The following is a 17,031-nucleotide window of genomic DNA, read 5'->3' as shown; positions in this document are numbered from 1 at the left end:
TAAAATATATATGCTGTATATTATTAATTTGGATTATTTATTTAAAAATAAACTGTACAAAGTTAATGATTTTAGTATTCTAATTTTACTTTATTTAGACAAAACATAAAAAAGTACTTTTTTTTTCAAAATATTGAAAATAAAAAAGTCACTTACACAAAAGACTGCAAAAGATTTTTAGATGTACTTTTTTAAAAAATGTAATACTAATTAAATATGTGCTTTACCAAAAACATCACCAAAAATCTAAAATAAAACTAGAAATGTAAACAAAAGACATTTAACCGTTTACAGAAAATTTAAATTACCAAAAGTGAAATTTAAACAAAAGACAAAAAAAAAAAATATATATATATATATATATATATATATATATATATATATATATATATATATATATATATATATATATATATATATATATATATATATAAACCATGTTGTTATAACTTAATGGTTTCTGTTGTCTCGCTGTGCGTCCTGACCATTCGCTTGTTTTTGACTAGACATTGGATTACCTTCACTCCTGTTTGTCCCTGTTCTTAACTGACTATTCTTTATTAAGGTGCACTCCTTGAAAAATTCTTTGGCCCATGCTAAGCAATTAAAATAATAATGATAGCCTATGGATAAAAGGTCGACCAGGTGGTTACGATGCCTGTTAAAATAAACTGTACATGGATCCCCAACTCCATTGTCAGCACCTTTCCGTTACAGTTATGGTGCAGAAAATAAAAGACACACTTTTTTCAGAAATGTTTATCTGACAAAATGCATAAAAAATTAACAGAAAATATGCTAATGAAATCAAAAATATAATCTTGTCTGATCCACTATAATACATTTTAGAAAGTATCGAGCATAAACATTTAATTTTGCACATCAATTTAAAAACAAGGCCTATTTCTCTTAAGTAAATACTCTAAAATGACTTCAATTTCTGGTAATTTAACTAATTATAATAAGTCAATCAGGTTTCAACATTGCCTGATTCAAGTCTCAACACTGCCAATCAGGTCTCAACAAAAGATATACCAGAGTTAAACAACTTATTTTTGTCAACTTGCATCAGTCAAACACACTAAAAGTATTAAGGCAGCAAGTGTATTTTGCTTTACAGTGTCTCCTCAAGACGATAGCACCAAAAATAAACATGCCTTAGTATTTTCACTCTAACACAAGGCTGTAAATCCGTGTTCAAACACCTGGGTGTGAAATGCAACACTGCTGCGGGCCGACAGACAGAAAAAGAGTGGAAAAAAGGATCAACTCGCTCTGCGCTTCATGTCTAATGCAAGCTATTTACCTCACTTTCACAGTCTGCTCACATTTACACCATCAGCTTCCGTCTCTTACATGCATTAGTACAGGAGTGCATGATACTAATAATGATTTCATTTGCAGAGCAGGCGAGAATGAGTTGTATTGTGCAAAATATTTATGCAGACGCGCCCAGATTCAGCTTTTCGCATTCACTCGCTTATGTTCATGCCACTGCCAATGAATTAACCAAGCTAAATTCTTTATTAAAGCTGCTGAACCGTTATCAATGCAAATGTGACACAGCGATCAGGCTCTGTCTCTGTCTCTCTGCCAGAGGGAATATAAGGTCATTACGGCTCTAATTTAAATCTAAAATAGCGGCAGACAGCAGAACGCGTGTGTGAGGAGAATCACAAGAACAATATGAGGATTGCAGAGCCGGTCAACAGCGACAAACAAACTCTGATGCCTTTATGTATTGCAAATCATTCAACTTTGTCTTCTTTTCCTCCCCTCACTAGTGTCACACTTTTGTCTGAACCACTTTATGGATTTTATGGTAACAATTGGGCCTCTAGGACAGAACGACACTGGCAGACTGAGATATATAGAATGAGTGAGAAGAGCTATTTCAAGCTAATATATTCAGAGGGTTTTTTTTACCTTTTTTTTAAGAATTAGTCATTTAACATGTGCCATTTAAAACAGCTTCATACACATTTTAATTGATTAATAATAATAATGTATTTAGGGGAAGCATGGTGGCTCAGTGATCAGCACTGTCACCTCTCAGCAAGAAGGTCTCTGATTGCATTCCTGGCTGGGTCAGTTGGCATTTCCACTGTGTGGAGTTTGCATGTTCGCCCTTGTTGGAGTGGGTTTCCTTCGGGTTCTCCGGTTTCCCTCACAGTCCAAAGACATGCGCTATAGGTGAATTGATGAACTAAACTGGCCGTAGTGTATGAGTGTGTGTGTGTTTGTGTGTGTGTGTGTGTGTGTGTGTGTGTGTGTGTGTGTGTGTGTGTGTGTGTGTGTATGCAAGAGTGTATAAGTGCTGGGTACTGGGTTGCAGCTGGCATGTGCCGTGTAAAACATGTACTGGAATAGTTGGCGGTTCATTCCGCTGCGGTGACCCCTAATAAATAAGGGACTAAGCAGAAGGAAAATGAATGAATGAATGAATGAATGAATGAATGAATGAATGAATGAATTTTGGATTTGTTAACATTTTAGATTTTAGAAGTTATACTATTGAATGTATTCATTATTACTTCTTGTATAAATAATACAAATAATTGTGTACATTTACTTATATAATTTACATGTAATTACAAAAAAACTAAAAATATATGTTTATAATGAAATTACTAAAATTACTAAAAAAAAAATCTAAAGATTAAAATATTTAAAAATATATTAAAACTAAAATACTTTACAAACACATCATTGTATAAGAAAATTGAACACATTAAAATAAAAGCTAATTTAAATGATAACTAATAATGATCAAATAAATATTTGTAAATCTCCAAATGGCAAAATGAACATTTGTTTATGTTGTCGGTTAAAAATTTAATTTGCAAAGAGTTATTCAATTTTTGTGTTCTAGTTTTACAAAATTTAGAAAAAAAATTATGGACTATGAATAATATCTATAAAATTAATTATTATTAAAGTATGCTTCTTTCAATCCCATTCATTCATTCATTCATTTTTCTTCGGCTTAGTCTTTTTATTCATCAGGGGTCGCCACAGCTGAATGAACCACCAACTAATACAGTTGCAGTCAGAATAATTAAACCCCCTCTAAAGTTTTTTCTTTTTAAAAATTTCGCAAATTATGTTTATTAGAGCAAGTAAATTTTCACAGTATGTCTGATAATATTTTTTCTTCTGGAGAAAGTCTTTTGTTTTATTTCAGCTATAAAAGCAGTTTAAAATTTTTTAAAAACCATTTTGAGTTCAAAATTATTAGCCCATTTAAGCTGTTTTTTCGATAATCTACAGAACAAACCATCATTATACAATAACTTGCCTAATTATATCCTGCCTAGTTAAGCCTTTAAATGTCACTTTAAGCTGTATAGAAGTGTCTTGAAAAAAATCTAGTCAAATATTATTTACTGTCATCATGACAAAGATAAAATAAAGAAGTTATTATATTTAGATTACTTATTTAAACGATCATGTTTAAAAATGTGATGAAAAAATCTTCTCTCCGTTAAACAGAAATTGGGGGGGAAAAATAAACAGGAGGCTAATAAGCCAAGGGGGCTAATAATTCTGTCCTCAACTGTATGTCTTTGGACTGTGCAGAAGACCAAAGCACCTGGACAAAACCCAGGGAAACAGGAAAAACATGCAAACTACACACAGAATTGCCAAGTGACCCAGCCGAGACTCAAACCAGTGACCTTTTTTTCTGTGTTTATGTATTTATTGTGTGGTTTGACGGTCAGTGTTTGTTTGAAGCAGAATAACGTAAAACAGCAGTCCAAACTTTCTCGCGGAGGGCCGGTGTCCTGCTGAGTTTAACTTCAACTTGCTTTAACACACCTTCCGTGATGTTTCTAGTATATCTAGCAAGAGCTTGAGGTGTGTTTAATTAGGGTTTGAGCTAAACTCTCCAGGACACTGTCCCTCTAGAACTGAATGTGGACACTCCTGATGTAAGACTGTACTGTAGACTTTGCTCCGGTTGACACTGATAAACTAGAGAAGCTAAACATTCATTTATTTTCCCTTTTATTCACAGGGGTTGCCACAGCGGAATGAACTGCCAACTTATCCAGCACTGGGAAACACCCAAACACACTCATGCACTACCGCTAATTTAGTTTATTCAATTAACCTACAGCGCATGTCTGAAAAAAAAAAATGGAGCACCTGGAGGAAACCCACGCCAACACGAGGAGAACATGCAAACTCCACACAGAAATGCCAACTGACCCAGCCGGGACTCAAACCAACGACCTTCGTGCTGTAAGGCAACAGTGCTAACCACTGAGCCACCGTCTGGCCCTAAAACAGCAAATTTTAAAATAGTATTGAAATTAAAACAAATTTACAAATGCAAAACTAGAATAACCTTGGTCAGCACCACTACAACCCTAAAATAGACAATTCCACAAAAGCAGATGGCCTACAAGACCTCCAACATTCACTGACACATTTTGCATGAAGATTTATGTGAAAAAGCACCTGCGAGACCTTAAAATGCTGCAACTGTAGAGTGAGATATGAAGCCAGCTCCACTCTGTTTAGTAGTCCAGAAGTTTCTCTCTCACACACACACACAGATCATGCTGTGGACTTGACACTCTTTGATGGAAGTTCGGCTCAGAGCTGCAGAGGAACAGTAAGAGTGTCTGAGAAAGCAGAAACAGAAAGCAGAGATTTCCACTCTCCATCACACAAAGAAAAGAAAAAACCCACACAACACTTCTGTATTACTGCATCACTTCTACAGCAGCCTTTCTCAAGCTAACAGGGTACAAACTACACTTGTCACTATACTAAATTTGACAGTAGTGTGTGTGTGTGTGGTATATATAATCCAAAGCACAGAATGCAATTGAACAAAAACTGCTTTGATATGAATCTCTTAAAAGGGCACATATTTGGCTCCTTTTTCAAGATTTGTTATAAGTGTTTTGTGTCTCCATAATGTGCCTGTAACGTTTCAGCTTAAAAATACCCATCAGTTTATGTATCATATCTTTTTAAATCTAGGAAATTTGAGCTGTTACATTGCAGCTGTTTTCAATGTAAACGAGCTGGTTCTCCCCACATGCAGAGTCAGAGTCACAGAGATCTGTCTGATGCCTGTAGCCTTCACGTAGATAAACAGCAGAGTGACAGACAAGAATGAAGCAGACCTTACTACAGTATAACCTTGCCCTAGTGTTATTTGATTTTGTTGTCAAGTTAATTCAAGCCTTTCTGCAATGATGAGTCACACACAATGTCCTTATAAAGCCGGGATTAAAGCATCTTTTTATAATTGTACTGACATTATGCAACTGTGGTGATTAATTACAGAGCGATTTTACTGTACTTATTACAAACATGCACTGTTTTGAAAACATTTTAAACTTGTAAAACTCATTCCTGAGGTGCAGATGATCACAGAGAGCTGAACATATATTTTAATCGCGGTTGCTTTGCGCAGTCCTGTCTTGTGGATATGATTATACACGTTATTATGGAGACATGTTAATATACAGCTGTCAATCAATTTGGTGGGCGGGGAAACCTGTCACGTTGCGGTGCGCCTCAAAATGGCTATTTTAACATCAGGAAATTAAATTTAAAAAAAGAGACTTGAGGAGTTTCAATTACCCCAATATGACTGTGGACACACTACACCTGCACGCAGTTCTGTCAAAACAGCTTACAAAAGTTGATTTTTATCATAGGGGCCCTTTAAAGTTCTGTTATTAATGTGAAATTTATTAATTGTTTATTATTTGTAACAAGGTTAATGTTATTTCTTCTTATATATTAGCGTTTGTTATAAGTAAAATGACCTAACAACCAATTAATGTTCAGATTAATTGATATATCATTGCTGATCTTCATACTGATTCAAAACATGTTTGTTGAATGTTGCAAAATTAACAAATATTTTTGTTTCACTAAGATATTAGTGTCTGTTAAGAGGATAAATCAGTGCTTATTATAGTATAGAATATTTATTTCATTTATTCTGTCTGCTAAATGAGGAAATATTTATAACATTGAAATTTAATTTAACTTCATTTACAAAAAATAAAGTTGCATTAAACTAAAATGATAATAATAAACAAATTGATGAAAAAAAAAAAAAAAAATCAACCAAATTTACAAGGATTTGAGTTTACATATTTTTAATTTTTAGTTTAAGTTTTAGCAATTTTTTTGTTGCTATTTTTATTTATTCAATTAGCTTTTTTTTTTTTTAGGTTTCAACTATTTTATTTGTATCATACTTTTTTATTTTACAGTTATTTCAGTACATCAAGTTTAACAAAATATGAATAAGCATTTTCTGCCTTATTTATTGGCCATTTCTTGTGATTGATTGATTGATTGATTGATTGATTGATTGATTGATTGATTGATTGATTGATTGATTGATTGATTGATTGATTGATTGATTGATTGAAAAAAGTAAAAAAATATATATATTTAAAAATTTTTAAAACTATTAAGCTAGTTTAAAGATTGACAACTAACATTATTATTATTATTACTATTATTTAATGTTTTGTTATTAAAATGGTTTTATTAAATATCCCTACTAGCAAATGTTACTTTAAATGTACAGTATTTTTAAATTGGTTGTGAAACGTACAGAATCTTCTTATAATATATTGAAATGTGATTTCCACTGGCAAATTAATTAAAGCAACTGCACGCAGACATTCAAGAATGCCTAAAATAGAGTAAATATTGTGCATTCACTAATTACTCCAATAATAAAGAACAAAAGGAATAAATTAAGAGCAATCAGTGCTCGTCTCTTCATTGCAAATAATGTTGTTTGATTTATATAATATTTATCAACATAACAGACACTGGCAGGTCTATCAAGCAGCAAAGCCTATCGCACAGATCCCATATTTTGACACAAATCCAACTATTTTTTTCGTCCAGCCTGTTTACATTCACTTAAGACAAAATGTTTACATTGATGCTTCGCCAAGATGGGCATTTTGGCCAAGAAACCAATTCATAAACAGGCACATTAGCCTGCTTTACACTTTAAAATGAAGTGATGTCACTGCAGGCCTCACAGCATGTGTTCTGCGCGGTCAAACACCAAAAATGTACTGTATACTTAAAGTATAAAGTAGTAGTTCTTCAGTTTAGAAGGACATTTGTATTTTGCCAACATGGTGGCTCAGAGGTTAGTACTGCTGCCTCGCAGCAAAAAGGTCACTGGTTCGAGTTCTGCCTGGATCAGTGTGTGGAGTTTGCATGTTCTCCTCTTGTTCACGTGGGTTTCCTCCAGGTGCTCTGGTTACCCCTACAGCCCAAAGACATGCGGTATAGTTGAATTGGGGAAACAAACATTGGCCGTAGTGTAGGAGTGCGTGTGTGAATGCAAGAGTGTATGGGTGTTTCCCAGTACTGGGTTGCGGACGCAAGGGTGTCTGCTGCATAAAACATATGCCAGAATAGTTAATGGTTCATTCCGCCGTGCCGACCTTTGATAAAGAAAGGGACTAAGCCGAAGGAAAATGAATGAATGAACATACATCAACTCTGAAATCTGAACTTAGCAGATGTTAAGCTACACTCTCAATCTACATTGTAAAAAGCGCTGTATAAATAAACATACATGAATATTAAAGGTGTTAAATAAATTGTAAAGCTAATTGTAGGTTAATTGTTAAGACTAATGTTGGGTCAAATATTGACACTCAACGTTAGTTAAAAAATAGTTCATTTTAAATTGCTTTAACAAAATAAATGTCTTTGTCCATATTTGACCCAACATTGGGTTAAAACAACCCAGCATATTTATAGTGAGTTAAAATGTTCTCTGATATCTATATAGTAAGTATTTCGCTTAAGTGCGTTAAAAAATTGCAGAAAAGGTATTCCATAAAATACTCCTCAAGTACGAAACGTCCATATTAACCATATTTGGAATGGTCATGAATATTAATGAGCTCTCACACACACACACCTCTAATATAAACTCAGAGTAACATTAACCTATTTGCTTACAAGATCTGTTGTTAATAAAGGCTACATTATAATTAAACCAAAACTTTAAACACAGCTTAAAATCAACCTCTGCACAAAGAGATGCTGTTTAATAAGCTGCATTTATTTCACTCCGAATACAACCGTACATGATTCAGCAGTCTACATGTGTTTGTTAAAACATAAGTATCCAAACAGGATACATTAACAAAAGATACAATTTAAAACAGTATCTTATACCTATTTGGGGTGGCGCTGAATAAATGTTTAAATAAATACATTTTGCATCAGTCTTTTGTGTTCTGATTGGCCTTTTGTCCGGGGTTTTATACTCATGGAATTATCATGAAAATGAGGAAACAATGGTGTCTGAGGCTCACAATATGCCCATTTCCATATACTGATCTCTTAGTATTCAACTATGCCTAGATATACCCAGTATTATTTTATAGGGCACCTTTGATGTTTACACTTGAAATAAGTGGAAATATAGCAGTGTAAGAAAAAAATGTCTTCATATTCATGATGCAATAAACAAAAAAAGGTCTCCTATATGTCTCATCAAAATTGAAGTCAATGGTCTCTATTTTAACAATCTAGGCACAAAGACTAAAGCACATTAAGGGTGTGTCTGAATCCACTTTTGCTATTTTAAAGATGGGAAGATACGGTTTGCAGCCTGGCGCTGGTCTAACAGGGTTGTGCATATTCTCTTAATGAATTATGGGTGTGTTTAAAGCATAACGTGTGTTAAACCAATCAAAATCCCATCTCCCATTCCCTTTAAGAGTCAGTTGCGTCACACAATGGCGCATTTGTCATGTACATGGCGCACTTTGTAAGTGGAAAATTGAACGCTTCACTTGCGAGAAAACAGTTAAACAGACCATCTGCAGCGTGAGGACAAATAATGAGCCTCCTCCATTCGGCGCTTTACTTTCTCTTTACTCCTTTACATCTGCGGATAAGCGGTGTTGTACTCACTCCATTGACTCCACATATTATAAAAATAATAATTTTATTTGTGAGGTTTTAAATGACAAAATAAAGGAAAATGAAACTGAAGACATCTGTTAGCCTACAAATTTTATTTTGTTTGTTAAGCACAAAGATTTGTTCCAGAGATATTTCTAAATAATAAATGAACAATAATATAGTAGTGTGATCAAAAAACTGAGTTACATTCAGACACGTCCTATTCTTATGCCCCATATGGTGATGTATACGTTTCCAAAACCCAACAGGTGGACAAATCTAAACTTTTTTATTAAAACAAATATAAATATGCATATAATAAATAACGTTGTAGCTAATAATAATAATAAGAAGAAGAATAGCAACAACAACATACAAATGCAAATTGTCATGAATAAACTCAAAACAGTCCCCTAAGATGAGGCATGGAGGTACTGTTTTTTTTAAATATTTATGAAAATAAACAATTTTGTAACATTTTAACCCTTTATTTTTTTTTCATATGTAAAGATATCTGAGAATTGCTGTACATCCTGTGTGTATTAAGCAATTTGTAACCGTTTGAAACCACATAGTTGCATAACTAACACTGCACTGGACTTTAGAGCAGCTTTTAGTTGGTCAATGTCGCAGTATATTTCAGTTCTTTAAAATAGCAAAGCGCCAACGATGCGCCTTAACCCACCTCCTTTTTAGACCGGATCACCCATGAGACCACAAAGTAGCGCAAATGGATTTGCTATTTAAACAACGTGGCACAAAACGTGCAAACTAGGGTTGTACTGGTCTCAAAACGGCAACAAATCACGCTCCTCACATGTTGCGCCTTACTGCACCGGGTATATCAACCCTTTTCACATTTCCAGTTTTCTCAGTATAGTGGAAGTAGTCATAGTTGGGTACGCTTAGGGTAAAATTAATATAGTTCAACAAATATTGTTATTTGCTGAATTAATAAAAGAATGGTGTTCTCAAGATTTTCAAAAAAAAAAAGGACAAAAATAGCGTGAGACTGATAATGGCAGATAGAAGACGCTGCATTAAAAACACCTCGCATAAGCAGTCATTAAATTTTTAGTAGCAAAGATATAATACGTACGTAAATACATATAAATGTTCATGCAGTTTAAAATCAAATCTAAATATTAAAAACTTTCAAGGATTAAAGATGCTGATGACCATTAAACAGTTTTGTGAAATGGGTCTAATATACTACTACTATAAGGGGGCGCAGCAGTGGCGCAGAAGGTAGTGCTGTTGCATCACAGCAAGAAGGTCGCTGGTTTGAGCCTCGGCTTAGTTGGCATTTCTGTGTGGAGTTTGCATGTTCTCCCTGCATTTGCGTGGGTTTCCTCCGGGTGCTCCGGTTTCCCCCACAGTCCAAAGACATGCAGTACAGGGGAATTGGGTAGGCTAAATTGTCCGTAGTGAATGAGTGTGTGTGTGTGATTGTGGCTGGAAGGGCATCCGCTGCATAAAAACTTGCTGGATAAGTTGGCAGTTCATTCCATTGTGGCGACCCCGCATTAATAAAGGGACTAAGCTGACAAGAAAATGAATGAATGAATGCTACTATCAGTTTGGTTACACTCCTGATATTATTGTACTCCTGATAATCTGTTTGGAGATAAATGCAGCAAAGTGTACTGGCATCAAGTACTGGCAGTTTTCACATCCATAATACAAAACACATCACTTTCACGCAAACTCACAGGTGATTTTAAAGCAGCGCAGGTTACGCAGTCAGACACACACGCGGCAAGACAGATCAGGTGTAATAAAAGAACGGAAACGGGGGCGGATGAACAGCCTGAAACACAAAGACAGAGGTGTTCACTGCTAATCCTCTGTGTGAAGCAAAGAGCAGAGGCGATGAGCAATCCTGCAGTCCGTCAGCACAGCACAACCATTTATCTGCAGGCAAGAGTGTGTGTGACTGCGCGTGTGTGTGTGTGTGTGAGAACAACGTGTGCCTAAATTAGTTGGATGTTCAGTCACGTCTGTTCCCACGCAGCAGACTCGGCACCCTGTCGATCACCAATGACAGGTACACGTGTGCAGCTCACGCACCAAGCATAAACACACTCATTTGTTTTTGTGAATTGTGGGGACATTACATAGGATTCCATTGTTTTTATACAGTACAAATATACTGTGTGATATATAAGATTTGAGAAATGAGAACATCAATGTCCTAATATTTCACTGCCTTCTTGTAATACCAATGACATTTTACATATTTGTGTTCTGATGTGTCACAAAAACACATAATGTACACACACACTTACAGATACACATAAATAGACTTCTACACAAACAGATACATAGATAGATAGACAGACAGACAGACAGACAGACAGACAGACAGACAGACAGACAGACACACACACACACACACACACACACACACACACACACGTGTTTTGGTGGCTTATGAGGACTCTCTTTTGGCATAATGTATTTTTATACAGTGAAAAATGTTTATTACATAACCTTAACTATAACCCTTCTCTTATAAACAACCCTTAAAAGAAACTGTAGACATAATATAAAGTGTAACAATGGCTTCAGTTTAACTGCATCAGCTTTAGCCAGAGTTTTAGTGCTTGCCTTTGCAGAATATAAAATATCTTCTTTACAATAACACCAACAACAGACCAAAAACTTTTTGCATTGCAAACATTCATTCATTTTCTTGTCGGCTTAGTCCCTTTATTAATCCGGGGTCGCCACAGCGGAATGAACGTAACTGAATGGCGTAACCATTTCAGTAGTGTCATGTTATTTGTGTTCAGTATTACTCTGTGCCCCGCGTCTCGTCTCCAAACACGACCTTATTGCATGCCGGCATTGCCTTCTGAGGTGAAATTCATTTATTAAATGAGAAAAAGATTCACGCGGTTTCTCTCGCAGCAAAGTCTGTTTTAATGTTGATATTTGGTGCCAGTTAATCAGGAAGTGACAATTTTGTTCTCTTTAATTCGTCGGATGGAAATGCTGCTTTATTCGCACGTCATTTGTGATATTCCAGTTTTGCGCATAAAATGCACAATATATTGTTCAGCATTGATATTGCAATGTGCACATCTGCAAGTCACATCACAAGATATGCAGTTTGGAGTGTGAATTACAGTTGATCAGGAGTTAGAGATTTGTATTTAAATATCAATTTTTGATCAATTGAAAGTAATTATTAAGGGCAGGAGTGAACGCCACACGCAACAGTATTTATACAGAATTAATATATAATATAATATATATTATGATACAGAATGTATAACATTTATGCTAAAGAATAAGGTTTTCTCACATAGAATATTTGTTTTTACATTTCAAAACAAAACAAGAATATTTCACTTCCCCCACTGACATATAATTCTACTTGTCCTAGGGAACCTAAACCACGGATTGCCATAAAACTCGTCAATGGCAGGGAAGCTATTTCTCTCAAAATTGCAGGAAAAGAGTTAAACGAAATCATTTATCGATTTGACGCAGATCATAATATCAGCCACACATGTAAAGCACAATTTGGTCAATATCCTTCAATTCAGTCACGCCTAGCCGCCATCTTCCTTGAACCAATCTCAATCATTGTAAACTGCTTGCTTTTCTGCCTGTTCTATTGCTCCATTTGTTAGATGTTTGCTCCCACTTTCTTTTGCAGCCTAAAATTTGCGCCACAGGATGTCTAATCCCATCTTTGCATTGACTTTACATGTAAAGCACTAGGGCTTCGTCCGTATCTGCTTATACAGATTGCAAAACTATCCCCCTTTCATGTAATGTAATGATTGTGAGGGTGCAGGTGAGACATCACTTTTCAAGACGCACTCAAATACATCACGTGCGCTGCATATGCAACATCTATAAAACAGTTAATTGCAAACTGAAATAAATAGAATGCGATTATATGGAATGAAATTGGATGTTTTATGAGATTTAAACTTTTTTGTGATTATTTATTTAAAAATCTGCGACTATGTAAATTTTGCGTTGGATTCAGTGATCGCAAAATCGCAAAAAAATAGGGGGTCTGTTATTCAATTCACCTATACCGCATGTCTTTTGGGGAAACTGGAGCACCTGGAGGAAACCCAAACCAACAAGTAGAGAACATGCAAACTCCACATACAAACACCAACTGAGCCAGCTAGGACTCAAACCAGCAACTTTCTTACTTTGCAGCAACAGTGCTAACCACTGAGCCACCGTGATTTAATTTCTGTACCTTAATTCTGCATTTATATCGCAATAGTTATCGCAGAAAAATAAAATATCACAATATCAGATTTTTCCAATATCATGAAGCACTGGTCTGTTGGTTGATAAGCGCAGGTGAAATATTAATAACCCTGCATTGCTTTACACTGAACATATTTGACAACACAATGTAGTATTAACACTGTAAAAGCTATGAAGGAGTGTTTAATAACTACTGTACGTAAATAGTGACACTATCCCCACTTCTAAATGACAAGTGTGAAACGTTTACCCAGGGTTAAAAACAGTGTGAAAAGCTCTGAAGTGTTTTGCAGTGCTGGAGAAGATTTCTGGAAATACTTGACAGCTACCGCAGGAAGGAGCTGTATTTAAGAACAAGCAGAAAGTCTATTCATTTAAGTAACACACAGTCCCTTAACCGAGAGGAAATGCAGGAGCAAATAATGAACGATTAGCAAGACAGAACTTTTTTTGTTCAAATTGCAATTACATCGACATTCTCTTTAGGCAGAGATCCTATAGAGCACTAAATTACTAGCAGAGCAGTGGGCTAATACAAAATTAATCGGAAAGATTAAATGTCTGAAGTCTGGCGGAAATTATTTAAAAGCAAAACAAAACCCATACTTAGCATCTTGTGTTGAGAAATGATCATATATCAGAACAAACTTTTCACGTAGGACTTGATGAGAACTGAAATTTGTTTGCAAGCCAATTGCAAAACATTTACTACACACACACACAGTCTTTTTCATTGTCAATGAATGCAGCATATCTAGTGAGAGCGACGGCATTCTGTCCAAACAGTTTTAGTCTCTGCCTCAGATGGAACGTCCGAGTATTCACCGACCGCCTGATGCCACACTGCACAAAACGGGCACTTTCTCAACCTGGCAAACTCTAATCTGGTTGGCTAGCAAAACGCAGGCTTTCAACCAGACCTGTTTACAAGCTACCGGGCTGCTGCTGCTCTAAGAGCCTTTGAGTATGAACTAAACAGCCAGATTTGCAAGGTCAGTGGAATCAATATGTTTAAAAGTCATTTAGGTTTTTGAGTACTTTTTTTTTTAATTAAGTAAAATCTATTCTGTCATGCAACATATTTATTTTTAAGTGTATGGTAACCATATCCACACTGTCAAAAAAATCTGTCATTTTACGGTTTATTTTCAGCAGCTAGGGTGCCTGAAAAAAAGTAAAGTAACAGTTGTTAAATTACAGAAATTTACTGTAGAATAACAAATATTAAATTACAGACATTTACCAAAAATTTAAATTTAAGGAAATTTCTCTAATTTAACATTTGTTATTTTACGGTATATTTCTGAAATTTAAGAACCATTATTTTACTTTTTTTTCTTGCAACTCAACTGTCGAAAATAAACCAGAAAATTACAGATTTTTTTTTTTTTTACAGTGCATAAATTTCAATTTCCAGATTTGTAATTAAAATATATAATTATTCTCACTTACAATTTCAGCAAACATACTTATTTGTAGTTATCATACACGGTAAATTTAGCTTTATAAAACAGATTCAGTCCTTGATTCTGACTGGTTGAAATGCTCTTTCAGTTTTTTTACACTTTAGAAAATGTTTCTGATTTCAAAAGTAAAAAAAAAAAAAAAAAGATAATTAAATAAAATGAAGGCTGCCTTGCAATATTCAATTCAATAAAATTTATAGTCTATTCCACAGTGGTTAGAAAACTTGAGACATAGGCTCACACACAACAGCAAAACATAAATACACTTACACTAGGACTGGGCAATTTGCCCTAAAATCTAAATCTCGATTAATTGAAAATTAACACGATAACGATTAATGAACGAATAATGAATGAAATAAACTTTTTGCTAAAGGTACCGTCTGCCAGAAGTAATTTAAAAGGAACCATATAAAGGATGGGAAGGGTCTTCCACAATAGTGGAGGTTTTTCTTTTTGTTGCTGCTATAAATAAATCAGTGAGAGGCGTTTGTCTCTCACCATTTATTGTACTCGCTATGTTTACGAACTAAAAATTTTTTTTTTTTTTTTCTTTTAACAGAGAGGGAGTCAAACCAGAGGACAGATTCAAAAAGTGATTTATATATGACAATTAAATATCCATGTTTTGTTATTCTTCTATTTATATAACTAAATGAATACTATTTCACCAGATGGCTTGCATAGAAAAAAATTATAATAATTTAAATAAATTTTTGTAAAGTGGGAATCATGTATATAAAAAAGTAATAATACAATTGCAAGAATTACAGCAAAGAAAAAAGTAAAATAGACTGTTCTTTATGGTTTTCCAGATAGTCAAACAGTATACAGATATATAATAATGTAATGTAAAATAACACTGTACAGTCTTCATTGCATTAATAAATCAGTACATTTTTCTTCATTGAAAATACAAATGTTTCACATTATGGTGCCTGAATGCTTCACACTTTCATGAAATGCCTTTAAAACACATGCGAAGGATAAAGTTTCACTCTGTTATGGTTATACGTTATGGTTATAACATCCCAAATTAACATTGCATATCCTACAATGGGACTATTGCAGACACACACATTGCGATTATCAATTCAATTTGACCAAATATTCAATTTCTGTAGCACTTTTACAATGTAGATTGTGTCAAAACAGCTTCACGTAGAAGATTATAGTTATTTAAAACAGTGTCATTTCACTTTTCAGAGTTTATCGATATCGATGCTCAAACAATATATTGTGCAGCCCTAGTAAAAATGCAAGAATAAATATATATTTCCCAATATATAAATGGGGAAAACCATAAACATACTTTCCCAGAATTCCCTGCATGATGTTCATCATATGCGTATGGCTGTGTTACTGTTTGTGTAACAAAGCTAGTTTTGTAAATGTCATTACTTAAAAACAGTGAATTTATTACAACATTGTAAAAAAAAAAAAAGTAATATAAAATTATGACAACTTATGTTTTTTACGTTTCTTTAACTTAATTTAGAAAGTTAATTGGGTTTTAACTTATTTTTTAAGTTTAACAAATTGTAACTTGATGTTTTAAGTTGGCTTAGTTGATGCGAGTTAAAATGACTTGCAAAGTTAAATTGGTTCAACTTAAAATTTTAAATGTATAAGTTAATGAAATATGGTAATTCACCTTAAACCTATAAAAAATATATAATTTACAATCCTACCATTTGTACTCATTTATTTTTTACAGTGTAAATTTACTGTAAACACCGTTTCATTAGACATTTTAAGCAGCTCAAATATAATGTAAAAGCTGAATTCATAATGTTAATTTAAAAAATTACCAAAAAAATAAAGGATTATAGGTCACAAGAAATATTAGGAACCATAAACCCACACAAAGATCTCGACAGGTAGTACACAGATCACAATAACAGTACCAATCTATATGGCTCAATTTTGAACCCAGAGGAACCAAGTAACTCTAGTCAGTCATAAAATAAGTTATCAAACTTGACAGCAAAAACAACAGAGCAAATAAATGGAACAAGATTAATTGTGTACGCTGGGAACACTTGCTTTTGAAGTTAATTAGGATTTAATACTGCTGAAAACCTCTCAAATGAGGATAAATTGTGTGTGCTTTCTAATTTTCAATCAATAATGGAGAATTCTCAAAATAAAACAAGCAAACACCTCAGACTTTGATGTCTGGAAGCTTTAGTACAACTACAGAATATATGCTTGAACTGAACTGATGCATAAAACAACCTGGATTTATTCACTACAGAATGCTCAGTGAAGTACATGCAAATCTTTCCTGCATCAGCCTCAAGAATCACACATTTTACAGCTGTCAGCAACTGAATATTCGGTATTATGTCAAGTCTTTCACAGCACAAAAATACATTCATCAACT

At 34.2% G+C, this 17,031-nt stretch overlaps 1 long non-coding RNA gene across 2 annotated transcripts in view; it reads right to left on the bottom strand.

The window, feature by feature from the left end:
• The window catches only part of LOC141377911 (uncharacterized), a 71,898-nt gene that overhangs the window by 28,159 nt on the left and 26,708 nt on the right, over positions 1–17,031 (bottom strand). The window contains exon 2 of one of the 2 annotated variants that reach the window (XR_012391030.1): positions 4,474–4,608. The exons of the other annotated variant lie outside the window; for it this stretch is intronic. This is a non-coding gene — a long non-coding RNA (uncharacterized lncRNA). The remainder of the gene's footprint in view (positions 1–4,473; positions 4,609–17,031) is intronic. 2 annotated transcript variants of the gene reach the window in all.

Source organism: Danio rerio, chromosome 15, assembly GCF_049306965.1.
Source record: "Danio rerio strain Tuebingen ecotype United States chromosome 15, GRCz12tu, whole genome shotgun sequence".
NCBI lineage: Eukaryota > Metazoa > Chordata > Actinopteri > Cypriniformes > Danionidae > Danio > Danio rerio.
Note: the sequence above shows the minus strand (reverse complement) of the source record. Positions and strands in the feature narration are given on the sequence as shown.